Here is a 9,743-nt window from a genome sequence, read left to right on the forward strand (position 1 = left end):
CCCATCCCTGAGGCCTCGAGGTCTTGTTTGCAGCTCACAGACACACAATTTAGCGCCGCGATCTCTGGGATTCACTGGTGATCGTGAGGTCGCTTTCGTTCGGCAGGCCATGTGTAGCCAAACAACCATTTTTAAGTTATCACCAACATTATGTTTCAGTCACTCTTAATATTAAGCCAATCAACCATTGTTAAGTTATCACTAGCATTATGTTTCTGTCACTCCTAATATTATGCCAATCAACCGTTATACAGTTATCACTAACATTATCTATCAGTCACTGCTAAACTTAAGCCAATCAACCATTGTATAGTCATCACTAACATTATGTTTCTGTCACTCCTAATATTATGCCAATCAACCGTTGTACAGTTATCACTAACATTATGTATCAGTCACCCCAAAACTTAAGACCATCAACCATTGTTTAGGTATTACTAGCATAGCATTGTGTTACACTCGCTTCTAAATACGAATGTGAAACTCCGCAATCTTTTGAATATGAATTGTCTGGAGTGATATAAGAACAAAATGTACTTCAGAGTAGGAAAAACTGATCTGTGAGGATATTTTAGGTTGAATTTGGTAAGAAAATTTTTTGAAGGAAGCTGTATGTTATTTCTTACATGATACTGCAATCCTAACATCAGCACCAGCTCTTACCACAAAAACATAATGAAAATTTAATAATATCGAACAAATTCATTACTTTACTGACACTACGTCTGTGAAGTAGTTTTATGATCTCGCAGGTAGTGTGCTTGCAGCAGTCCTGCAGCAGCGGCCGTCACAGTGTCGGCCTTCAACCTGTTGCGCGCGAGAACCAGCCTGTCTTGAAAGAGCGTGTACAACACTCACCATTTGTCCGATGTATTAAGGGGAAACGACGTTAAAATCTAGAATACGGATGAAATGTCACTTACGATCTTCAAGTGATAGATGGCAGAATAAAAATTTTATAATTTCTATGTGAAATGTTCGATTACAAAGCATCAATGCTTTGCATGAGCTCACGCCCACCTGAGACTCAGTTGCGCTAACGCGTCAGCTTGTAGTCAAAACGCCTTGCTTCTCTTGGCCTGAATTAAAATAAACCATATTATTATTTTAAATTGACCTATATAAGCATCATCGTCGCATTTGATTGACTGGGCTATTCGTTGTATTAATCGTGATTTTGTATAGCGATTAAAAAAAAACTCAGCACAAAATGAAAGGTATTAGCCATTGATATTGGTTAGAAAAGATTATTGCAGTTACATCCGTTGCTTTGATTAGATCAATTGTGATATTGTTGATACGCCAATCAGAGCAAGGCAGGTGCTCGTGCTGTGTGCGAGGGAATAAATATGAGCTGCGACTTGAGTTCAATTAATTGTAGGAGCTTATGCGGTGATCCTCTTCTAACAGCATAGATTGTGACGAGGCTGTAGCTACAAGGCTGTAATTCTAGGCTTGAGTTCAACAATTAATGAGCTGTATGGTAGCGTAACGTGGCAGATTGATTGTGTGTTATCGATCTATTTAACATCGATTAAACGGCCACAAGACGCGTTTTGAGCTCTAAGCGTTTGCTGCAAAGGAATGTTTTGTCACTCAGTGTGCGATTTAATAACTGGAAGAGCTCACAAGATTTTAAAATTTGCACATGTAAATGTATGCCGTGTCTGATCTCAGAAATGAGCAACAGTCATGAATGATATTCATTCATCATGAGTAATATTCTTTTGTGAGTCGTTCGCTGTAAAAATGCTGTCCAGTTATTAACTTCCTGCTAAATTCTTTGATGTCAGAACGTTAGTAAGGCTACGAATATACCCATGATATTTGATTGCAGCAATGCAATTAATATCATAGATAGTCTATTAAGATCACATGAATAAAACTAATCACGTGAAGGTTTTCAAGTGCCATATCTAAATAATTTCATTAAATATAAATTGAAGCGAACATCCAGTGAAGTTAGATGGACACAACTCATTAGTGACGATGCAATGGCTCTCACAACTGCGGGCTTCGAGGGCCATTGTCTCTCTGTTTGTCATCAAATTAACTGGCACGACTTTGATATTTCTGGTGATGATTTATCTAGGCTCGAATGCGCACTGTCAACTTATGAAAATGAATTCTTGCTGAACACACCGCGGCCTCCCCATCGGGGTCATTAGGATTTCAAAGAGTTTCACTATTGTTGCCTAAAGATTTTCGTGTACATCAGAACATTAGATGCAGGAATTTTCAGGCCTCAAGCTGTTGTTTGCATAAAAGTTCTGCTTCTCAAAAGCCCTTGCGGTGCCCCAAAGTGCACTTCTGGGCCTGGCTCGGGACTGATGGGCGAAAAGAACCGATGAGTTTCCTATTATTCTCCGTTAGGAAAAAATAATTTGTCCTGGGAATATCTCCGTTTTTCAAGACCTGGGTAGAGATTTTAAGACCCACTCCATAATTTGGGAGAAGTAATTTCAGATTGCGTTGAGTGTGTGCGCTGCTCGTTGTGCAATTAACGTGCAGGGGCACAGCGTGACCATGCAGTATTTCTTAACATAGGCATGCTAAAATATTTACGTTTCCCTGATCGTGTAGTAAGGATGTCTTAAGCCTGTGCAGTATTTCCGTGGCCAAATTTACGATGCAGAAATTATCTCACAATAAGAATACTTTTTTCCATGGATAGATCGGCTGAAATAAATTTATCAAGGATATAAAATTGATTCATTAACTTTTAAGAAATACAGCAAATTCCACATTGACTCAAGTGGATTTTTTGAAGAGCAATTTCGTTGAGTTAATATCGAGCCAATAAACTAACAATATGTTATCGTATACCGTATTTGATCGGAATAACTCCGATCAGCCTTCTTGTTTTACAAGTTAATTAAATACTACAAGCCTAAGTCAATTATGAATGGAAGTTTATAGGCTGGCTCTCACGATAGCACGCACCGTCTCCTTGGGTTTAGGTAGCGGCTCAGCTTGAGTTGCAAACTTCAGAATTATCAGCCGTAATTTCGTTTTCACGTGCATTACAATGTTATGAATCGACGTAGACATGCGGGAGTACAACTATTACGAGTGCAACTTGGTACGAGCGTTCGGGTGCCGTTTGTTTGCTGCATTTAAACTTCAAAACTTACAACTTCACTAAAATTACTATTGACATTAATGCATGCCCGTTTGTCATCATAACTCCTTCAAGTCATGTACGATTTAAATGAAATTTTATCCGAACTTTTATTGAAATTAGGTGCGCTGAGCGTCAGAATTTTGTGTACACTCAAAATGGTGTAACGGGAACCTATCGCACTAGACAGCACACTGAAATAGACTTCGCAACATTATTCGTATTCATATGGTCGCAATTCTTCATACAAGGATATGTAATTAAATGCGCATACAGATTTTTATTCATATTGAGTCATTGCATGTTCCCCTAGAATTGGGTTGCATATTTTTCTTGCAGAATTTTACGGCCATAAGAGAAGAAAATTAGAGTTTTCGCTCCGGTATGGGATAAGTTCCTCAATTTGCAAGGTCGGAACGAAACAATTCTGATACTTTCTCCGCATTGCAATGCGTGAAAGAAAGTGTTTGGGATTGTTTTCAAAATAACGCATAAGCCTCTAACTCATTCTGCAAAAATTTTACCACCCTGTATCTTGGATTTTCAAGTATGACCAAGCAGCCAAACGATATTGCCACTCGACCAGCATGCGTCTTTCATTTACTTAATTTTTAATAGCGACTGTAACCGACTCGGCAAGCTCAGGAGAGACAACTGGCACATGCAACAAGTCATCAAGTGAACTGAGGAGTCCTTGGTGTAGATAAATAAGAACACTTCGAGCTTTAAATAACAATTTAAATACATCCTTCTATATATAAATAACAATGACAGACCTCTTGTCTACGGCCCTCAGATCGTTTAACATCAGCGATTTGTGTTGCCTCTAATCTTTTCGGCATTGGTACCGAAGATAATTACAGAGAAAAAATTTTTACACTGGAAATTCTTCGTGTAGCGGCTGATGTCAATCGACGTCATTTAAACAGATACTGAACCGTATAATTATACCTCTGTTTCGAATCAAGTCGATGATAACTTGAAATTAATGACTTCATTTAACGTGTTTAATGGAGGTTTATAATTTCCTTTCTTTGTCAAAAAGGAAATTTTTAATCTAATAATTATTTTATATTTTCTTTCTCTAAATTTCGTCTAACACAAAGTCCTTAAGTAACAATAACCATGCACTCGTCCCTCATGGGTTCATTGGATAATTTAATAAAAATCCGTGAACCGATCTCACTTCCAAATGTTAATCACAATGAGCAGCTCGTCAGATTATATTAGATTATATTATGAAGATGCGATTAGGGAATGCTCAGATTAGCTCGTCGCAATCTTGTCTGTCCTGAAGTGTCCGCTAAATGCATTGCATTAACATATTTTGAATTTGTGGCATGGTTGTCAAGGAGCAATGTAGGCGTTAGGAGGGTGCGAATATATTAATCTCAAATACCATTAATTGCACTAATGTCTGAAAATTTTCGGGGTGAAAACCGTTTTCCAAACATGAAAGATACACGAATGAATGAATGTTGCATACAATTTAACTCCTTCCGGTATAGAGCTGAGAAATTAGTAATGAATGTTCCAATGTATCAACCCCTTATTTAATTAATTAATAATCGGAGCTCATGCCGAATATCAAGAGTAACCTTCACATTTCAAAGCTTAGTCTAAGCATTGCTGAGAGCCTATATATAGGCAGGTCACGTGGATTTACATCGATTGGTGTCTCTTGAGATATTCCTTAGAGCTTCGAGACTGCAATAACTAAAATCGTGCTGACCTTTTGCTTAAAGATAGTCAATTATGTGTGTTTCAACTTTATATTCCAATGCAATAGTTTCAAGACATGGGAAGAAATAGTTCAGGATGAACTGATCATATTATTTCTCCCCTGAAATACACAGGTTCTGAAGCAAAACATCATTGGTGAAACTAACATTTTTTAGTCATTTTTGCGGATAGAAATCTGGCAGTAAATAATTACTGCTCACAAATGATCTTGTACCAGTAATTCTTGTATAACAGAATCATCATCTACTGCAGTTAAAGGAATATATTGAGATTTTCGAAACCTTCTCAGAGCGGCTGATCATGCGAAGGACGCAGAATGCTGCAGCTAATGGACTAAGGAGGTGCCTGATGCTGTCAACTGTCACTTCGGCGCATTTCCGATGCGTTGCGAGTCAGAGACGCAACTTGCACGACACATGATCAGACTTATGGAGGACTTCAGCAACTTGGCGGCGACTCCAAAGTTCTTCTTCGCCGAAACAAAGTGACAAGGGTGAGAGCAATGACAGGAAGATTCAGCACGTCCCAAACAAAATTATGGAGCGAACCTCAGTGAAGTTCAAGGAGGCGAGCGAGGAAAACGCCTGCCCAACTATCTGCTGCTCGTTGTTGCGGGAACAAATTTATTCCAATCCAAGCGAGCGAAGGTAATCTCTCACCTGGGGTTGTTAGTCTAGTTTAATAAGAGTTTGGATTGAGTTTCATAGGCTATTTCAGGTAGAATATTGTTCACGAATTTAGGATAGGACTGTCTGTCAAAAGCGGCATTTAAAGTCTGGAACGCTGAGGCTGTAAACTCTGCCATGGAGTTCTTGAGACTTGGAGATGAGCGTTGCGGATAAGCGAGCACAATTATTAACCAAACAAGTTCCTGTGCACTGGAGAGAACAAAAGGTAAGTGAGGGCAACACGGCCTGACAAGAGGGAGCGAGGGCGAGGACGAGATGCGATCGAGAGGGGCACTAGCTGTGAGAGGAAGAGAACCGAGGGAAGCTATAAGCTGCGTGGGGAGGAAAGGCTGGAGTGGTGGGAGGGGAAGCGCTGGAGGGAGAGAAGGACTGCCTCTCGTCATGGAAAGCTCTTTGCGCGCAGGTACGAGTAGAGCGCCGCCCCTTGATATCAGACTGCCGCTGCCGCAACCGCTGCCGCCTCTGTTCCAGAGAGGGAAATCCTGCGGACGCTCCAACATCTCGCTCGCTGCTGCGGCGCCCCTAGATCAGTTATGCTCCTTATAGTAGCGCTATGAAAACTCGCTCAAGTGATTCATTATGCCGCTTTGACCAAGCATTTGCTTGCGGGCTGCTGCCACGGAACTTCAATCCATATATTTTACGTGTTTAGAGCTGATATGGCTAAACGAACTGTTTTTGAACAGAAAAAGAGGAATTGCCGTGCCTGGTCGTGCTACAGTCGTCGCAACGAGGTCGTGAGAGTTGAAGAGGGATTGCTGTTGAAACGGCGAATGGCGGCCGCGTGTGCCTAACTCGCTACCGCAACTACTCCTGCGCGATCGCTCGACGAGTTCGCGCAACTTTGTCGATAATGGCGTTAATCTCGCACGCGTTGCACTGTGGCACAGACCAATACTCCAGAGGAGAAACGCACTGCGCTCCATTATTACCTGCCACAGAAAGAAAAACAAGCTCAGCCGAGGCAACGTTTACACTGCATGGCCTTCGATTTTCGTACAGATGAAAATCTCCCTCTGCCCGAATGAACGTTATAGGCTGTAACACAGTCAGATGTCTTTCCGATTTTGGTCATGCGCGCGCGGAAGTGCAGCAATGAGACGGAATAAAAAAATTGATAGAGCGCGTGAATTTCTCTCCTCAGAGTCAATTCTAGGGTTAAGAGAAACAGTATTTTGTAATTACCTCGGACACCAATTCGGGGCTAACCTCCTAGTCCTTAACATATGTCTAACTGCATGCCCCCAACAGGGCCAACACTAAAATATTCTAACTGACGCATGAGCGCCAGTGACCGCTATAAAACGGTGCAAATGCTCGCAGTAGGAACGACTATAGACTTCGTTATAATTTTATTAGTCATGGCTCATGTTAGGGCTAGAATATATCGCAGTTTCAACTAGCTGAAATCTTTGAAACAAGCACAGTTCATGCCCATAATTAATATCAATCAATAAAAACACGTTATCATTTATTGTTAGGAAAACCGCGCTATTATTAACATGCACGGGATTCTTTTTACTGTCGATTATTAATAGCAAAGTTGCTTTTTGCTTTTAGTATACTATCAATAATCTCGAATATTAATTACTTCTATGGAGCTCGAATCAAATTCGAGGTACGGTAAAAAAAATATGAGCTTTCATATATTCTTTTTTGCTTTTGCATTCTGTGCTGTCATGGACAGATTCACGGAAAATAAAACGGATCGTTTTATGGGAAAATGTCTAATCAGAATCAGAATAGAACGTGATGAGTAGAAATGAATTGTTTCAGATCAGCGTTTCACAAAGAAGCACATTCTCTCGCCTCATGAGGGCGTTGGTGTTTGTCGTTGAGCGATTTACCATTTGCTAGCAGCATCGAATTTGCGGCGGTTGTTGCTCAGTGTAAAAGCATCGCGTTCACCTGGGAGATGAGAGCGCCGCTTGAAAAAAAAAACAGGTGCGGAAATTCCGGCAAGCTGAACTGAAGATCAAAGCTTTCCATAAAACGGATCTGTGGCTGACGCCTGCCGGAACGACACCATAAACATTGGTGTGAGGGCCTGACTTAGCGGAGCGCCGCGCAAAGTCATCTGGTAATGCGCAATCTCGCTGAGCGCATTAAATTGGTCTTCAAATTCAAGATGCGCGTTTTTCTTACTAGAACGTAGTGCTGGTAAACGGAAAGTGCGCGACCCACGGAGGAATACCGTAAGTGTTTTAGCGCCTGCTTTCAGCAAGTTGTGTCCTCAAGCGTGCCCTTATTTGGGTATAACGTGCACACGCAGCGTATGAACTTTCATGTTATCATCGCAAATATTTAGAGAAAAGCTCGCTCTCTTGATCATTTTCGCAGCGGTCGCATCAGTTCGTGTAAAATCCTGAGAAAGCTGAGGTGAGCAGCTAAAACAAAACTTTCTCCATATCAATGAGCTCGACATTAATTGAACTTCGCTTTGCGTAAGCTGCTCTGAGAAGGCTCCTCCAATCGGGTCTCTTCATTAGACCTGAACAATACCCTTCATTAAGCGCATACTCTAGTTAAAAACATCAATAGATCGGAAGCCGAAAGAGGATTATTTGACAAAAGGCTGAAATCATATTACGAAAAGGAATTTAAAACTCATTACTTAGCATATACATCGAATTAAGAATCGTTCTCTCCTACACGAGCGGTTTACAGGCCGAGAGTTTGTTTTGACGCAGAGGGCCTTCAGAATCTTCATCAAAGGGGTTCGAAATTACGCAGGTTTCATCATTCAATACAAGCAAACTTAGCGTCGCAACAGGAGCGTAATCTCATCAAAAGCCGCCCAAGGCTTCCCAACTGCATTTAAATTTAAAGGCATGAAAATGCCTTGTTGTGTTTTAGTTGAACTTAAAATTTTCAGTGTTGTCATGTTTACTTGTCTACCACGTAGAGAAAAATTTGAGGCTGGAAGAGTGATCAGGGAGTGGCATTCTGTTGTATATCAATCGGTTAAATAACTTGCCTTGAACGCAACATTTTAATTATGTTTTGAAATGTTTCCTAATGAGTAATATTAGGTATAAATAACATTAAGTACTAAGTAAATTAAAAGTAACCACGCCGCATGTACCATGGGTTTGAAAACTATTCTATGTCGCCTTAAATTGCTGTTTAGAGGAACGCAGATCATTCAGTGTTAATGTACTTTCTTCCGCCTCGATAAGCATCACCATGCGTCCCCAGATTTCACCACACATCACCCATCACGCTGTCGTCTCGCCTCACATCACGCTGCGGTCTCACCTCACATCACGCTGCACTAACGTCAACACGCTTCACACGCACCACGCATCCCCACACGCCTCCTCACATCACCCCACATCACCACTCTTCACCCGCATCATCTCACATCACCACACTTCACCAAGCTTTACACATATCACTACGCTTCACACGCATCACCACGCTTCACACGCATCACCCTGTCCTCTCGCCTCACATCACGCTGCAGTCTCACCTCACATCACGCTGCACTAACGTCAACACGCTTCACACGCACCACGCATCCCCACACGCCTCCTCACATCACCCCACATCATCACTCTTCACCCGCATCATCTCACATCACCACACTTCACCAAGCTTTACACATATCACTACGCTTCACACGCATCACCACGCTTCACACGCATCACCATGCTTCACATGTATCACCACGCTTCACACGAATCACCACGCTTCACACGCATCACCACGCTTCACACGCATCACCACGCTTCACATGCATCACCACGCTTCACACGCATCACCACNAACATAACATAACATAACATAACATAACATAACATAACATAACATAACATAACATAACATAACATAACATAACATAACATAACATAACATAACATAACATAACATAACATAACATAACATAACATAACATAACATAACATAACATAACATAACATAACATAACATAACATAACATAACATAACATAACATAACATAACATAACATAACATAACATAACATAACATAACATAACATAACATAACATAACATAACATAACATAACATAACATAACATAACATAACATAACATAACATAACATAACATAACATAACATAACATAACATAACATAACATAACATAACATAACATAACATAACATAACATAACATAACATAACATAACATAACATAACATAACATAACATAACATAACATAACATAA

Source organism: Hyalella azteca, unplaced genomic scaffold, assembly GCF_000764305.2.
Source record: "Hyalella azteca isolate HAZT.00-mixed unplaced genomic scaffold, Hazt_2.0.2 contig4008, whole genome shotgun sequence".
NCBI classification, from domain to species: domain Eukaryota; kingdom Metazoa; phylum Arthropoda; class Malacostraca; order Amphipoda; family Hyalellidae; genus Hyalella; species Hyalella azteca.